The sequence below is a fragment of the Ictidomys tridecemlineatus genome, chromosome 14 (assembly GCF_052094955.1).
Source record: "Ictidomys tridecemlineatus isolate mIctTri1 chromosome 14, mIctTri1.hap1, whole genome shotgun sequence".
NCBI classification, from domain to species: domain Eukaryota; kingdom Metazoa; phylum Chordata; class Mammalia; order Rodentia; family Sciuridae; genus Ictidomys; species Ictidomys tridecemlineatus.
The window spans coordinates 59,202,044-59,220,283 of record NC_135490.1 but is presented as its reverse complement, the minus strand read 5'-3'; the positions used below and the strand labels follow the sequence as shown (position 1 = coordinate 59,220,283).

Here is an 18,240-nt window from a genome sequence, read left to right as displayed (position 1 = left end):
CGTCAGTACAGAGAGCTCTTTTTTGGAGTGACAGGTTTTGCCTTTAAATGCAAGAACTGACCTGAGTTCACATTTCACAAGCAACAGCCAGGGAACGAGTGAGCAAGGTCAGTTTGTGTCGCCTTCACTGATACTGCAGTTGGTAAAACGACTCTCAGATTGATTCCAAGGTTCCTGTCTGCAACTTGTTCTTGAATGTTGGCAACAACTGTGCCCCTTCTCCTTTTTCATGTGTCTAATCTTTCTTCATATACATGGGCTGGTCTTGAAAATATATTTTTCTGGGCTTGGTGGCACATGCCTGTAATCCCAGTAACCTGAGAGGCTCAGATGGAAGGACAGTGAATTCAAAACCAGCCTCAGCAACAGCGAGGCAGTAAGCAACTCGGTGAGATCTTGTATCTAAATAAAATACACAATAGGGCTGGAGATGTGGCTCCTGGTTGAGTGCCCCTGAGTTCAATCCCTGACACCCTCCCACCCCCCCACCAAAAAAGGAAAATTATGTTTTGTATATATTAATAAAATAATGCCATTTCACATTTGTAGGGGGGAAAATTAAAGAAAAACCCAAAATACCTATTCATGGATGGATATATTATGTTGGAATGCAGCTACAGGAACAATACTACAGCTTAAATTTCTCTTGACAATCGACTGGCTGCCTGTCCATTTACATTTCCCATACACCTCAGCTTTTTCTTCTACAACTACTAAGAAAATTTATTTTTATTTTTTTCAAAACTGGAGATAATTGTAACATCTTAAAGGATTGTTTTGATGCAAAATTCTTAGTGAATAAAATCTGGTATTCTTTTTTTTAAGTTATCTATCCTCAAGAGACACTAATGACATCACAATCTGTTTTTAAATTATCACACAGTCTTCTTTATAATGATATAAAATCTCTCTTCTTGGTGCCTTTACATCTTTATTGAAGACTCAAAAGTAGGTACCAAAAAATTATCAAGCTTTCACTTAGGTATTCAAAAAGCTGGTGTTAATGTTGCAGAGAGCATTAAGCTTTGAAGGTACAATTATACCAGACCAACCCCTGAAGGAGATAATAAAGGGCAGAAGGAGATAAGAAAAAAATGGACATGAGATGAGGATAATAAAGTGTAAGATAGGTTCCCAAATTACTAGGAAACATTTTCAAACTGTAATTGTTAAGGGGGTATAGGAGAAGGAGTCAGAAGACAAACTAGTTTTCTTAATCCCATTTTGAACATTACTAGAACAATGGTACCCCAGCCTGTATGCTCACTTGAATTACTCAGCCAGACTAATATCCTGAGTTAAGACTGGAACTGTTTACCTAAATTGCAGTATTAACCCTGCAAACATTTGCCACTTGGTGGGTGCAAAGGTACTAGTGATCAGACATCACCCCAAGTCAATTAAATCAAAAGCATTGTGAGATGAGAAAAATGTTGAAGCTTTTAAAAAGTTCCCAGGGTAATTCTATTGTGCAGCCATATTTGCGAATCAATGATCTATAGAAATTTACCTAGATGGCCTTTGATGTTCCTTTTTAACCTGTATATCTGTAACTTGCAGCATCCTAAAACTAAACAAATGAAAACTTCCAAAATAATACTGATTCTATAGACTAGGATACATATCAAGATAAATTCTCTAGATTGCAAATACAAAGCAAATTAATAGTAGTAATATCACTTGGTGGATAAGGTCATTCAACTCTCTGACAACCGTAGAGCAAGATTCCACAGTTGAATGAGAGGCCAAGCATCAAGTCCAGGTCTTTATGCTCTCGATTTAGTCCTGTTTCCATACTATTACACTAGATAGTTTCCCAGGTCTATTGGTTTCTAATCCTACTTGCATTAAAAGATCATGATCCCTCTTTTTAAAAGTATTTCATGGCAAAGACTAACTAATCGGTTTGGGATCCAAGCCAATCTTTAGCCTCTAACAAACTTCCAGATCAGATAGATGACTTAACAACTTTACCTTTTGGAGTCACAGAGGACTAGTGACTAAAATAAAATGCCTCATCAAAAAATAGAAAAGAAGAAAGAAAGAAAGAAAGAAAGAAAGGAAGGAAGGAAGGAAGGAAGGAAGGAAGGAAGGAAGGAAGGAAGGAAGGATGGATATAAGTAAGGAGGAAAAATCAAATGGAAAGTTTAGAATTGAAAAATACAATAACCGAAAGGGGAAAAAAAATGACATGGCTCACAATGGGGCAGAGGAAGCAGTGAGTGGAAAGAATCAATGACCTGCAAAAGAAAAAACAGAAATTGCATTTTTTAAAAAACAATAAGAAAATAGTATAAAAAAATAAAGAAAACTAGCCACAAAGACTGCTAAAACTACAAAAAAGATTGAACATTTATATAATCACAGTTCAAGAAATAGGGGAAAAAAAGGTCTGATTTTAAAAGATCTTGAAAAAATGGCAACAACCATACCAAACGTAGCAAAAGATGTAAACCTACAGATGAAATTATGTGAGAAACCTCTCAACAAGATAAACATGAAGACATACACACCAAGAAATTTCATGTAAAATTTACAAGAACTAAAACTAAATAAAAAATATCAAAACAAATATAGAGGGAAACCCAATTGAAAGACTCAAATGACAGTGAATTTATTATGAAAAACTATGAAAAGTAGAAGGAAATGGCACAAGATTTCCCAGGTGCTGAGACAAGCACCATCAGTTCAAAACTATCAGTTCAAAAATTTTATAGCCAGTGAAAATATCTTTCATGAATTAATCCAAAGTTAAGATATTTTTTAGAAGAACGTGGAAAACAAAGAGAATCTGTCACCAAACTCTCTGAAGGGTTGAATGAACATTAAAAGAAATAAATTAATAGGGAATTTTAGAGCATTAGGAAGAAACATGTTAAGCATTTATATCTTTAGGTATTATAAATTTAATAAAATGTTCTGTTATAAAGTTTCTAAATTATGTTTGGCAATTGAAACAAATTGTAGCAATGTTTTATTTTTTTCTGAACATATTATAGAGGAAATATTTAAGATAATCATTTTATAAATGAGGAAAATTAGAGGCTCCTAACTCTGCTTGAACTGGAAAAAAATGATGAGACTAGTAAAAGATATATAATGCAACAGAGCAAACACACACACACACACACACACACACACACACACACACACACACACAGGCTACAAAAACAGAGACACTAAAATCGCTATTGAAAGCTAAGAGTAGTGATGCAGGCCTTTAGTCCCAAGTACTGGGAAGGCTGAGGCAGGAAGATGGCTTGCACTCACACGTTCCAGACCAGCCTAGGCAACATAGCAAGATCTTGTTTCAAACAAACAAACAAAAAATAGTAATGAAACATAATATAAAAATAAAATGAAATGATATAGATAAATGAAATGGAAAGCATTCTCTAGTATAACAGGGAGGCAAAATAAAGAACTCACACCCCCCCCCAAAAAAATGAGACAGAGAGTAGAGTACAATATCTGGTTGCTCTGTGGCTTTGGATTCAAGCAGCTTCCCAATGAGGTAGGTAACAGAGGGAAAACACTAAACTTCCATGTGGGAATTATAGAGATGGAAATTTAATTGCTTTGAACATGGAGCAGGAAAGAATATCTCATAAATCCAGTCAAAAATGCCCGGGTGCAGTCCACCATGGAGGGAAGGGACAACTCAGGCAGAAAGATTGAATCTGTGAAGAAAATTTGGCATGGGGAACCCATGAAACAGAGGATGGTCTGAATTGAGTGACACAGGGAAGCACAAAGAATAAGTGTGTGAGGAGTACTCTGTCCTTCTATGACAGATGGCAGAGAGCTGAGGTGGAAAGCCACCTGGGAGTAAGTGCATGTGACTTTCTGCTGTAGGACGCAGCAGCATTGGCCGACTTTCCTTTCATGTGCCTACCATGAGATCTGGATTCATCCTGGAGGGCATGAATGAAATGGGCACAGAGGAGTTTAGAACCAGAAGATTCAGACCAGGAATATGGAGCAGAGTGCTGATCACTTTCCCTTTAGCCTTTGGAATTACTGGAGAGAACCCAGAGACTGGAGAGGCACGTATATTCACACTTAGGATATCATCCTGAGAAGACAATATTTGAGGGCAGTGACTGTGTAGAAGAGTGGAGGGTTGGTTGCTTTGCCCCAAGATTAGAGTTCTTAGTAGCCATTTCCCCAGATTCAGATGCCCAGCTTAGATTGGCATCTGCCCATCTGTAGAGTGCGTGGAGCCCTTTCCTCTAGAGCAGATACCTCATTACAAAACTCAAAAGGATGCTCACATCTAAAAGCCAGCAGCCTGATCTTTTACATTTAGAACTCTGCTTCATCCCTGGCCTGGGAGTGCACACACCTAGTGCACATGGACAAAACTTTGTCACGACTTCTCTTTATGTCCTAAATTAAATTGGTGAGAAGGCACACTGAGAGCTATCATGAACAGCTTCAGTTCCGGACCACTCCAGCTCCCAACTTAGTAAGCAACTCAAAGACAAGAAGTTTAATCACCACCATCCCTTACTCTCCCTAAGGAATACAAACAAAGCCCAAGAAGAAATAGAAAGAAGGGCAGTGTGGCATATAAGCAGTGAATATCCATTCTTGACAAAAGTTTTGACCCCCATCAATGGAAACAATCCCTGCAATTTTTTTCCAAAGATTTTTCTTCTTTTCTTTTCCTTTTTCCATTGAGTTGTGAATGTGTGTGTGTGTGTGTGTGTGTTTTCTAGCTGTGTTAATTGGCTCACACATATGTGTGTGTCTGTATTATATATGGATACATATGCCTATGTACATACTTACTTTTTTACTTCCTTTTTATTAACTTTTCACCTTATTTTTATTTTTTAGTTATTTATTTTTCTTTTATTGACTTTTTAAAATCTTGTTTTAGATTTAGAGAGGTTTTTTTATGTGTGTTAATTTGTTTTGGCTTTGTTTCTATTTCTCTTACTCCTTATCTCCTCTCTTCTCTCTTCAGTGACCAAATTTGTTTTCTCTTTCTCTCTTTCATTTTTTATTTTATTACCTTTATTTTTAATACTCCATCCATAAAGCAATTGCTTGCTACCTCTCTCCTGCTATATCCCTGTTCACCTTTTGAATTTTTTAAACGTTTATTTACCTTTTTAAGTCATTTTTCCCCTTAATGAACTCTAATTTTACCATGTTTAAGAACAACTTAGTATATAGAATTACTGCCCCTACTTTTCATATTGTTGCACTAATTAGTTCTGGAGAGAGACAATTGACAGCCATTATATACTCTAGTGCTAGATGTAGTGCATGGCTCTTTACTGTTATTGCTGTTGTTAAATACTGACCCTGCCATTCCTTTTTTGGTAGTAACTAATGAGACAGCAGGCACCAGATATTTTTTCTATTACTGTACATTGGTCACTAATATCATTGATGTTACTTTTTCCCCCTTTTCTGAGCGGGTCTGGGAAGTGACTGGTTTACTATAAGTTCTTAGGGTAGTGACTTTGTGGCTGAACAACACACATAATTCAGCAAAGTGACAATGTACCTTCCTTCACACACAAACTAACCCCACTTGAGTTTCAATGAAACTTTAACACATAAAATAAGGGGGACAAAAACGCCAAACCAATGACTGTGCCCTAAGTGGGAATGATTAGAAGGGGATATTAGATCCACTCTTGGTTATCTACTTCTCTAACAAAATCATAAAAAATTCCAAAATGATGGCTCTGAAAAACCCACAGTGCTATAACATCTCTTGTGAATTAATTCAAGAATTCTGCAATGGCAAACTAAGTGGTATTAGTGATTAAAAATAACTCATATATTACTCTGAGCACTCATATTGAAGCTAAGAGATAACAATACAGTATTTATCATAAAAGAAGTAACTACACATTAAAGGATATCCTCAGAAAGAAAGGAAGAGAAATCTATCTCAACAAGTTCAACATGTCCAAGTTCAAGATCTCTAAAAACATGAGAAAACAGGAAGATAAAACCTCCCCTCAAAATTTATAATCGTACAACAAAGATATAGACATTGATGGGGATGAAATTATCGAGAAAGTCTTTTAAATTTTGATTATTAACATGATTAAAATCTAATAGAAGATTTAATTTAAAAATTATGGGGTGAATTAAGAGAGCAATTACAGGAAATAAAAGACCATTTCAATAAAGAGAGACATCCTGAAAAGAAACCAAATTTCTAGAAATGAAAGATTCAATAAATCAAATAAAAATTTCATTTAAAAGTTTTACTAACAGACCAGATTACATAGAAAACAGAACCTTAGGTCTCATATAAAGTATATTTAAGCTGGTACACTCAGTACACAGTAAAAATAATAATAAAGATCATGTAAGAATATACAAGAACTCTGTGACAACATTAAGAGACCAAATTTAAGAGTTAGCTAAAAGAGTTAGATTTCTAGCACAAAATTAAAAAATTTACAGAACAGACAAGATTCTAAACAGTCTGTTCATGCTAAAGAGATAGAGGTCCTAAGGACTCTATTTAAGAAAAAGAGAACATCCTGGAATTCACCAAATTGAAACTGGAAAGAGCAGAAGATCAGAGTTCAGTAGAAATGGAAGACTTTTTTTTTTTTTTTTTAAATGCGGGAAGCCAAAATAAAGCCTGGTAGCATTACCAGAGAGTTCCAGAGGAAAGAGCTAAAGCTTAGTAAGCCTCAGGAAAATTTGAGTGAAGTCAGTTATGTGAAAGAGGCTTTGGACAAAGACCTTCAGATTTTGAAAGAAAAATTTGCTCATGTTTCAGAGGAAGTGGTCTCTGTTGCAGTAGCAGTAGAAAAAGCAATATCTGTAAAAAGAATCTCTACTTTTCATCCTCAAATACTCAAGAGGAATCTGTGGATGACTTTTAAATTGTGCAACATGTTTGGGTGAATGAGAATAAGACTGGACTTATCCATTACTTGGAGAAACCCATGCATGCCAATGAACTTGGATTATTTTAGGTGAACCCATTGGCAAGAACAATGATTTGGTGGCAGGAATTTGGCATTTCCAAATTCTGTTGGAATTGGGAACTTTAAAGGGAATATTTACCTGACCTTTAAGATTAACAAAGAAGGTGCAAACCAAAGATGAAACCAACATCCTGCAGATGGCTCAAACATAGAAAGCTGTTTCTCTTCTCTCCACTTCTGCAGCCAAGGTTGTGTCCTTTTCCCCAGCCACCCCCTTCAATTATTTACCATAAGTCATCCCAGCCAAGAGCAAAGGAACATTCAACCACATCTCAGTTCAGCAATCTTACGAAAACTGCTAATGGATCGATCTCTAATCTTTCTGAGGCTGGCTCAGTCAAGAAAGGAGAATGAGGGCTCAGAATTGGAGACCAAGTATGGATTGGTGGCACCACGCCTAGTGTAGTCCAGTTCCTTGGGGAGACCAATTCTGCCAAAGGGGAATGGTATGGTTTGGAGGTAGATGAAGAATGATGGTATAGTTGCTAAAACAAGATATTTTCAGTGCCAACCTAAATATGTTTTTTTGCTCCAGTCCCCAAAGTTACCAAGATTGATTTCCCTTCCACTACATCAGTCAAAGACACGGCTGCCACTAGGAGATGCTGAGGGCCACTGTTTCCACCAGCCTAAAGTACAGACCATCTGCCTCCTCCCTCAGCTTCATGAGGAGTTCCATAACGTCCTCTGTGCATAGCATGCCCAGTTTGACAGGAGTACATGCCCTGAAATTGAAAGCCAAGTTGGACCAGCAACCAACAATGGTGGGAGCAGCTGACAGGGAGAAGGTAGAGCAGGAAGGTTGAGGGCCTGCAGTTCCAGGTTGAAGGAGAGTCAATTACCAAAAGTGATCTTGAGGTGGCTACAGTGTCAGAAAAGTCATGTATAATGGAATTAGCGAAAGAGCTGGCACTGGGAATGCAGAATGCAGCTGAACTCAGATAAAGGCTGGAGTCCAGTGAGCCTGCTGAGGATGTGGCTATGGCACTTCCCCTTTTGAAAAAGATAAGCTCTTTGCAAGAAAATTTAGAAATCACTCATACTGATCACCAATGAGAAATAACTTCTCTAACAGAGCATTTTGAGGCCTGAAAAGAGACATATTAGGGGATAAAATCTTAGCACACAGCCACAGAGAAGCTTTCCAAAGATAATAAGTCCTTAAGCAGCAAGATTGACCATGTCAATCAGAATTCAGATGTGATAGTCCTATGGAAGTCCAAACCAGATACCACCATTACATACCGTCAGTCAGCAGGCGATATGAAGGAGCTGAAGGTGTCCCTTAACAAAGGAGTTGGGATGGAAATGGCAGAGTTTACATTGAGTTAAAGATGCAAATAGAAAAACTGAGTTAGATTTCTAGCACAAAACAAAAAATTTACAGAACAGACAAGATTCTAAACAGTCTGTTCATAAAATTTACAGAACAGACAAGATTCTAAACAGTCTGTTCATGCTAAAGAGATAGAGGTCCTAAGGACTCTATTTAAGACAAAGAGAGCATCCTGGAATTCACCAAATTGAAACTGGAAAGAGCAGAAGACCAGAGTTTAGGAGAAATGGAAGACATTTTTTTCAAAAATGCAAGAAATCGGGCTGGAGATGTGGCTCAAGTGGTAGTGCGCTTGCCTGGCATGCGCAGGGCGCTGGATTCCATCCTCAGCACCACATAAAAATAAAATAAAGATGTTGTTCCACCAAGAACTAAAAAATAAATATTAAAAAATTATCTCCCTCTCTCTCTCTCTCTCTCTCTCTCAAAAAAAAAAAAAGAAAAAAAAATTGCAGGAAGCCAAAATAAAGCCTGGTAGCATTACCAGAGAGTTCCAGAGGAAAGAGCTAAAGCTTAGTAAGCCTCAGGAAAATTTGAATGTAGTCAGTTACATGAAAGAGGCTTTGGACAAAGACCTTCAGATTTTGAATGAAAAATCTGCTCATGCTTCAGAGGAAGTGGCCTCTGTTCAGAGAAGTAAATAAGAAACCATAAATAAGTTATACCCACAGAAGGAAGAGTTTAACATGCTATTTTAGTCAGCCCTTTCACTGCTATGACTAGAAGACCCAACCAGAACAATTATAGAGGAGGAAAAGTTTGTTTAAGTGCTGGTGGTTTCATAGGTTTCAATCCATGGACAGCAGGCTCCAGGTGAGGCAGGAACCACAGGGTGGAAGAGTGTGGCAGAGGGAACAAGTTCACAAGATGTTTAGGAAGAGAGGTCTCCACCTGCCAGATACAAATATTTACCCCCCAAGCCACGCCCCAATTCCCACCTCCTCCAGCCACACCCTACCACTTCAGTTACCACTCAGTTGATCCTTATCAGGGTATTAATTCACTGATTGGGTTAAGACTCTCATAACCAAATCATTTATCCTTGAACCTTCTTGCATCATCTCACACTTGCTGTCTTCCTAACTGAAGAAGTTAAGATAAAATTCATCGGATATGGAGGCAAAATTTAGAGAGAGGAATGAAAGAGAAGAGCAGTTAATAAAGGCAAAGGAAAAATTGGAAAATGCGGAAGAGCTGAAGAAACCAAAAGAAACTTCTTACTAGAGACAATAAAAACATGGAAGGATTCAAGAAAGAAATGTAAACCCGAGGCAGACATCAGCTCAGAATTCCCCTCAGATTGCAGCATTGTAAGAAGAGAGCGTCAAACTTGCTGAGGAGCTGAGGAGAAGCACAGATGAGGCCACAAGTCATCAAAATTGGGAAGAAAACTCTGTGCTCAATAATCAGCTATTAGAAATGAAAAGGAAAGATTCCCAGTGCATAAAATACACAGGTAAAATAAACTGTCTTGCAGAAATCCATCAGTATTACTAATGACTTACAGAGAAAGAGGCAGCAACGGAAAGGCTGAGAAATGAGGTTACAGGGCTCAGGAGAGAAAGTGCTTCTGCCACATCCTTGTCCAGTTGTTCAGATTCTGGAGTCTGATAAGGTGTAGCTTGGCTGCAGCAGCTCAGCCACTCCTTAGGATATCAACACAGATATTCAGGCACAAGAGAATGAGAAAGCCCAGGAGATCCCACTGACTTCAGTAACAGTGGACCTTCAAAGAAAGAATCAAGGCCTTGGAAGGTGGAGATGAGTCATCCCCATAATGGCTATGGGGATGACTCAAACAATTACCATAGGGCTGACCAAAAGAAACCATCCAAAAAGAAGCCCCACCTCGTCTGTGACATTTGTGACTGCTTCCATCTTCACAACACAGAGGGTTGTCCCATCCAGGCACAGAAATATGAGGACCCTCTGGATTCCATGCACCATGGCATGTGTCGGTGAGATACATTCAAGCACTGGGCAACCAACTGCAATGATAACTGGACCTGCTGATGAGGCTTTGAGTGCAGAATGGGCTTTCAGAGATGCACTAGCATTTAAGCAAGTTAACATCCACAATGCATGCAAAGACATCAGGAAAACTCATGTTATTTTGACCCGTATAGAGAAGTGTAAGAAAATATTTTGGTCCTCAACAAATCACCCTTTAGTCTCTCCTTATAAGTTGGAATAATAAATAAATATTTAGTAGGTAAGATTTCACCTTTAATTTTGTTTCCCTGATTTTTAAGACATGGCACCAGATGCTGTTACATTTATTTTCCTAGAGAAACCTTATAAAACAAGCCCGACTCTTATAATACCTTATTTAAGAAACTTTAAATTATGCCATTATTTTTCATATTTGCATAAATGTTTCTGAGCTGCATCTGTATATTTAGATTTTTTGGTTAAGCTTTAACGCTGAAATGAGTTGCAAAAAAAAAAAAGGTACCATTAGGCATATTCCTTTACTCATTTAAAGTATTTTATCCTTAAGAAATAACACAGATCTTTGCCCTGTTATCAGTAGCACTGTTTTTTTATAGGATTGACAATAAGTGAGACTATAAATCATAAAATAGGTAAAAGGAGAGGAAACTCCCAAACTGTACTGGGGACATTTTATAATCTGTATGCTACACCCACTTAGTCAATTCTGGTGGCTTTTTTCATTGGTTTTATATAATTTTAGTTTATATATATATATATATATATATATATATATATATATATATATATACTGTGTATTTCTTTTCATATTTTTACTTTATAAAAAAGAAAACACTTGTAACAATCATCAGGAAGTAACAGACTAGGCCAAAAATAGCATCATGTAGCTTCACAACTATTTTATCTTTTGTTTCTACTTTGCTTTTTTATCTAGGTCTAAATATCTCCGATCTAAATAGCTGGAAGAGTTTCCTCCAGTTATTTTATCCTTCTCTAGCAGATAAGCCCAACAGCAAATTACTAAATCATTATAAAACACCTAAACTAGCCAATCTACAGGCTTCCTTTATAAGTTTTTTAAAAACTGTTTTTACATGAATGTATGATGAGAGAATTAACATTAACAATTTTGGATTTTGTTATCACAAGATAATAAAGTGAAGGACCTCGACCTCCAGAATACTTTATCAACAAGTCTGGATTTATTTATCTTTATTTGAATGTCTTCCAGAATATGTGAAGAGTAATAAAATGTATCTTCCATGTTACGTGTAAATGAGAACTTCTATAATTGTAGATATGCCTTTGATGCATTTCCCCCTCAAAATTATAAATTATGTCTTTGATAAATGAATATTAAATTTGTTGCTAGTTGGAAATCTTGGTTAATATAAATGGTTAATAAATGGTTTATGTTATAAAAAATAAAACTAAGAACCAATAAGTGGGATAACAGTAAATTTAAAAGTCTCTGCACAACAACCACAACAAAATAAGAGTATGAAGAAAGAGCATATAGAATGGGAGAAAATCTTTGCCAAATATCTGACAGGGGATAATGACCAGAATATAAAAAGAACTCAAAAAATCTTAACAAAAACACAAAAAACCCTAATATCCCACTCAATAAATAGACAAAAGATCCAAAGAGACATTTTTCAAAAACAGAAATACAAATATATATATATATATATATTTTTTTTTCCAATATTCTTAGCAGTTGAGGACATGCAAATCAAAACTTTCCTGGGATTTAATAGTCATAATAAAGAACACAGAAAAACTATTGCTTGAAAGGATGTAGAAAAAAAGTTACATTTATATGTTGTTGGTAGAGCTACAAATTAGTACCACTTTGAAAAGTAGCATGAAGATTCCTAAAAGATCAGGAAGAGAACCATCATAAGACCAAGCTATCCTACTCTTTGGTATTTATCCAAAAGAACTAAAATCAGCATAATACAGCAATGCATGCATACCAATTTTTATAGCAGCACAATCCACAATAGCCAAGTTATAGAACCAACCTAGATACCCATCAACGGATGAATGAATAAAAATTCGTGGTAAATATACACAATGAAATTTTATTGAGTCACATAGAAGAATTAAATTATGTCATTTGCTTGTAAAGGATGGAACTGGAGAACATCATACTAAATGAAATAAACCAGGATCAGAAAGTCAAGCATCAATTATTTTCTCTCATATACAGAAGCTATAAAGTTAAAAGGAATTTAGAAAAGGGACTCTTGTGAAAACAGGAGAGATATCAGTAGACTAGAAGCAGAGGACTAAGGGGGAAGGAAAAGGGAGTGAAAGGGAAAACTGGGAAAATAAACTGACCAAATTAGGCTATGTAGACATAAGAATACATCACAGAATATTTTAATTATATGCATAGATCTAATGCAGCAATTTAAAAAAATAGAAGGAAAATTAATGGAAAAGAGAAATAAGACATAGAGAAGGAAGAGAGAAAGAAAAAATAAATACTGGGGATTGAAATGGTGAAACTATGTCATATGTATTTATGCATATGTCAAAGTGAACTGCACTATTATGCATAAGTAACTCACCAAAACAGAAAAAAAACCCACAAAATAAAAATCTAATCCAAGATAAACAAAAGGAACACATAAAAAAACTAAGAACAGAGAAAAACATAAGAGAATAATGATTTTATTCTCTTTTATTGCTTAGTAAAATTCCATTGTGTATATATGCCACATTTTTTTTTATCCATTCATCCATTGAAGGGCATCTAGGTTGGCTCCACAGTTTAGCTATTGTAAATTGTGCTGCTATAAACATTGATGTGGCTGTGTCCCCGTAGTATGCTGTTTTAAGTACTTTGGCCCATTTGTTAATTGGGTTATTTTTGTTTTTTGTTTTTGTTTTTGTTTTATTTTGTTTTGTTTTGGGTGCTTAGCTTTTTGAGTTCTTTATCTACCCTAGAGATTAGTGCTCTATCTGATGTGTGAGGGGAAATATAATGCTAAGTGAAGTTTGCCAATCCCAAACAAACAAATGTTTTCTCTAATATAAGGAGGCTGATCACAGAGGTGTAGGGAAGGGAATCATGGGAGGAATAGATGAATTCTAGTTAGGGAAGAGGGTAGGAGGGAAAAGGAGAGAGCAGGGGATTAGCAAGGATGGTGGAATGTGATAGACATCATTATCCAAAGTACATGTATGAAGACAGGAATTGGTGTCAATATCCTTTATATACAAACAGAGATATGAAAAATTGTGGTATATATGTGTAATAAGAATTGTAATGCAAAAAGAAAAAACCAGAATACATGTATGAAGACATGAATTGGCATGAACATAGTTTATATACAAAGATATGAAAAATTGTGCTGTATATGTGTAACAGGAATTGTAATGCATTCTGCTGTGGTGTATATATAAAATAAAATCAATTAAAAAATAATAATGAAATATCAGAGTTGGACCCTGATAGGTCAATAGCTATATCAAATGTGAACAGTCTATGCTTGATATCAGTGAATCTGGTGGATTAAGGACCTAAAAACCTCTCTTCCATATAAGGTAGTAAACATTATGAGAACCAACTATTTTAGAACTCTGGAAACTAACCAAAGGCTTGCAGCACCTAGGAGAATCTTGATTCATAATAAATAAATCTCAGGAAAATAAGTAAACTTTTGTGATATTTTAACTTACCTTACTCCAATACTCTTTCTCACTCCTTTTTATTCTCAAAAACAACAGTTTACAGTCACTAACTAGGGGCTTGCCAGTCTTGGAAGCAGATTGGGATTGGTTTTGGCTTGTTTGTTTTGTTTTTCAATACCACATTTCTAGATAATTGCCATTATTCTATGCATGTCTGGAAAACCTCAATCAGAAGACTGTCTTAATTTGATCTAACTTATTGCTTACCAGCGTGAAACCCCTTTTATCTCAGTGCTTTGTCAAAGTCTATCAGAGGAACTTACTTAACCTTTTGGTTATCTGAAGTACTAAATAACAATGAACAAAGAATAGCCTTTCCAAAGAGCTTAAAAAGAATAGCTGAAGAATGAGATGTATTTTGTTATGGTTGGTATCTGAGGTGTTTCCCCAAAGCTCCTGTGTTAATTCAGTACTATTTAAAGGTGAAAATATTAGATTATGAGAACAATAATCTAATTGGCCTGTTCTATTTTGAATGTACTAATTGAATGGTAGCTGTAGGCAGATGGGGTATGCCTGGAGGAGGTGGATCACTGAGGGTCCATCTTCCCCAAGACCTCTTCCTCTTTGATGCTTCCTGGCTTCCATAAGCAGAACAAAACAACACTCCCTCACCATGCCCTTCTGCCATGATGTTCTGCTTCATCCTGGCCCAAAGCAATGGACGTGGCCAACAGCAGACAGAATCTCTGAAACATGAGCCCAAATAAACTTTTATTCCTCTAAGTTGTTCTTGTTGGGTATTTTGGTCATTGTGACAAAAATCTAACTAACAAATCTACAGAAGGCTGTGAAAAGTTGCAGCATCTGCCCAGGAATCTGGAAGGCCTTATGTGTGTGTATAGGGCTGTGCCCTCAACCAAAATAGGCCAGAGAAGGACCTAAGCTTTTACATGTTGGTAAACGTGAGGTTTTGTAGAAGCAGGAAATGAAGGCTAATGTAGACTTGTATACTTTCTGTCTGAATGTGGGAGACATGTGAAAACACAGCTCAGAAAAGACTGAAAGACTAATTGGATCCAGGCATTAAAGAATCCCTACCCAATCATTAAGGTTTCAATGCCCAAACATGACAAAGGACACTATAGGAATAGTTCAGAGAAGTTGCTAACTAAATAATCAATATAACATACAGCAACATCAAAATACACTAGATCAGCAATGAATCCACTGAAAGAGAAATTAGGAAAACTACTTCATTCACAATAGTCTCAATAAATAAATAAATACAAACATACATACATACATACGTACATACATACCTGGAAATCAATCTAACAAAAGAGGTGAAAGATCTCTACAATGAAAACACAGAACACTAAAGAAAAATATGGAAGAAAACTCAGAAGATGGAAAGATCTCCCATGGTCCTGGATAGGCAGAATTAATATTGTCAAAATGGCCATACTACCAAAAGCGTTATACAGATTTAATGCAATTCCTATTAAAATCCAAATGAAAAAAAGTAATCATGAAATTTATGTGGAAAATAAGAGACCCAGAATAGCCAAAGCAATCCTTAGCAACAAAAGTGAAGCAGAAGGCATCATAATACCAGACTTCAAACTATACTACAGAGCTATAGTAATAAAAACAGCATGGTATTGACACCAACATAGACTTGTATACCAATGGTACAGAATAGAGGACACAGAGACAAACCCACATAAATATGGTTATCTCATACTAGACAAGGGTGCCAAAAACATTTACTGGAGAAAAGATAACCTCTTCAACAAATGGTGCTGGCAAAACTGGAAATCCATATGTAGCAAAATGAAATTAATCTTCTATCTCTCACCTTGCACATAAATCAACTCAAAGTGGATCAAATATTTAGCCACTAGAACAGAGACCCTGCACCTAATAGAAGAAAAAATAGGCCCAAAACTTTACCACTTTGGCCTAGGATCTGACTTCCTTAATAAGACTCCTAAAGTGCAAGAAATAAAATCAAGAATCAATAAATGGGATGGATTCAAATTAAAAAGCTTCTTCTTAGCAAAGGAAACAATTAATAACATGAGCCTACAGATTGGGAGAAAATCTTTACCACATGCACCTCCCATAAAGCATTAATCTCTAGGATATATAAAGAACTCAAAAAACTTAACACCACAAATCCAAATAACCCAATCAATAAATGGGCTAAGGAACTGAACAGATATTTCACAGAAGAAGAAATACAATTGATTAACAAATATATGAAAAATTGTTCAATATCTTTAGCAATTAGAGAAATGCAAATCAAAACTACTCCAATATTTTACCTCACTCCTGTCAGAATGACAATCATCAAGAATACAGGCAATAATAAATGTTGGTAAGGATGTGGTGGAAAAGGTACACTCATACGTTGCTGGTGGGACTGCAAATTGGTGCAACCACTATGGAAAGCAGCAGTATGGAGATTCCTCAGAAAACTGGGAATGGAACCACCATTTCACCCTGCTACCCAACTCCTTGGTTTATACCAGTAAAAATACTCTGTCCATCTACAAATAAAAAGAAAAATATTTAAAAGAAAAGAAAATTTCAATGTAGCAAGAAAGAAGTGACCCATGCTATTCAGGGGATCTACAATTGGTGATATAGGCCAACAGTTGATTGGATAATAGATACAATGGGCTGAAAGATGATTATCCAATAATTCAACAATAAAAGCACTTTCCAAAAAGAAAAGCCAAGGAACAGATGGATCCATTGATCATCAAATATTTAAAGAATAGTTAACAACAATACTTTATAAACTCTTTCAAAAAGGAAAAAATAGAAATAGAAGAAATACAGCCCAGAACATTCTGAGACCAGTTATAAACTAATTGCAAAATCAGACAAAGAGATCATGAGAAAATTGCAGATCAATATTCGAAGATTAATAAAAATTCTTGATGACTAACACTGAAATTTATTCAAGGAGCACAATGTTAGTTCAATGAACAAAAAACCTATTCATGCAATGGATTGTAATCTATTTTTAAAACTGTAGGAAGCCAAGCATGACTCCACATGCTTGTATTCCTAGCAATTTGGGAAGTTGAGGCAGCAGAATCCCAGTTTCAAGGCCAACCTCAGCAATTTAGCAAGACTCTCCAAAAATAAGCAAGACCTTGTCTTAAAACAAAATTTTGAAAAGCTGAGGATGTAATTCTGGGGGAAAGTGCCCTTGGATTCATTCTCCAGTACCAAATAAATAAATAAACAAAAACACAGCCCCACCCAGAGGAAAAAAAAAGACCATGATCATAAACACAAAATAATCAAAGTTTTCCCCCATGAGATTCAAAACAAAATATAAATTCCACTCTTCACACTTCTATACAAAACTATAAGGGAATATTATATTGATGGAAAATAGTCAAGGAAAAGAAATAAATACCATCCAGATCGTATTGGAAGAAATAAAATTATATATCTTTGCATTTGACAATTGATTGTGCGTGTCAGGGGGAAAGGAGTGGTATCCAGGTGTGCTCCACCACAGAGCTACATCTTCAGCCTTCTTCAAATTTTTATTGTGAGACAGTCTTACTAAGTGTCTAAGTTAACCACAAAGTTGTGATTCTCTTGCCTCTACCTCCCTAGTAGCTAGGATTACAGGCATCGCCACCACACCCAGCTGATGTGATCTTGAATATCCAAAATTCTAAGGAATTCATTAATAAAATTATTAGGCTTCATAAGCAAGTTCAGCAAAGTTTCAGGGCACAAGGTCATATAAAAAGTCAGCTGTATTTCTATACACTAGCAATAAACAATCTGAAAATAAACTTTTAAGAATAATTCTACTTATAGTAGTATTGAAGAAAATAAAATACTTAGAAATATTTTTAAAAAGAAATATAAAATTCATACACTGAAAATTACAATGTCATTCAAAGAAATTTTAAAAAATCTAAATAAATATTCAAGGATTAGAAAATTTAGCACTGCTTAGATGTGATATTTCACAAATTCATCTATACTTTCAAACAAACACTAATAAAATCCTGCTGACTTTTGCAGATATTAACAAATTTAATTTAAAATTTATATGAAAATACAAAGAATAATTAAAACATTTTTGAAAAGTAAGAACAAAGTTGATGGACTTTCACTTCCTAATTTTGAAACTGAGTAGAGAGCTATAGATATCAAGATACATGTGGCACTCACATTAGGTTGGACAAATAAATCAGTGGAATAGAATTGAAAGTGTAGAGATTAAGCCATATATTTGATTTTTGACAATTGTTTTTTCTACAATTGTGCCAAGGCAATTCAAAGGAAAGA

At 35.7% G+C, this 18,240-nt stretch overlaps 2 pseudogenes; both read left to right on the top strand.

Moving 5' to 3' along the window:
- Positions 1-8,597, top strand: part of LOC101967443 (CAP-Gly domain-containing linker protein 1-like) — a 33,886-nt pseudogene extending 25,289 nt beyond the window's left edge.
- A 508-nt stretch (positions 8,598-9,105) lies between these two features.
- On the top strand, positions 9,106-10,272 carry LOC144370551 (CAP-Gly domain-containing linker protein 1-like; annotated as a pseudogene).
- Positions 10,273-18,240: the final 7,968 nt, after the last annotated feature.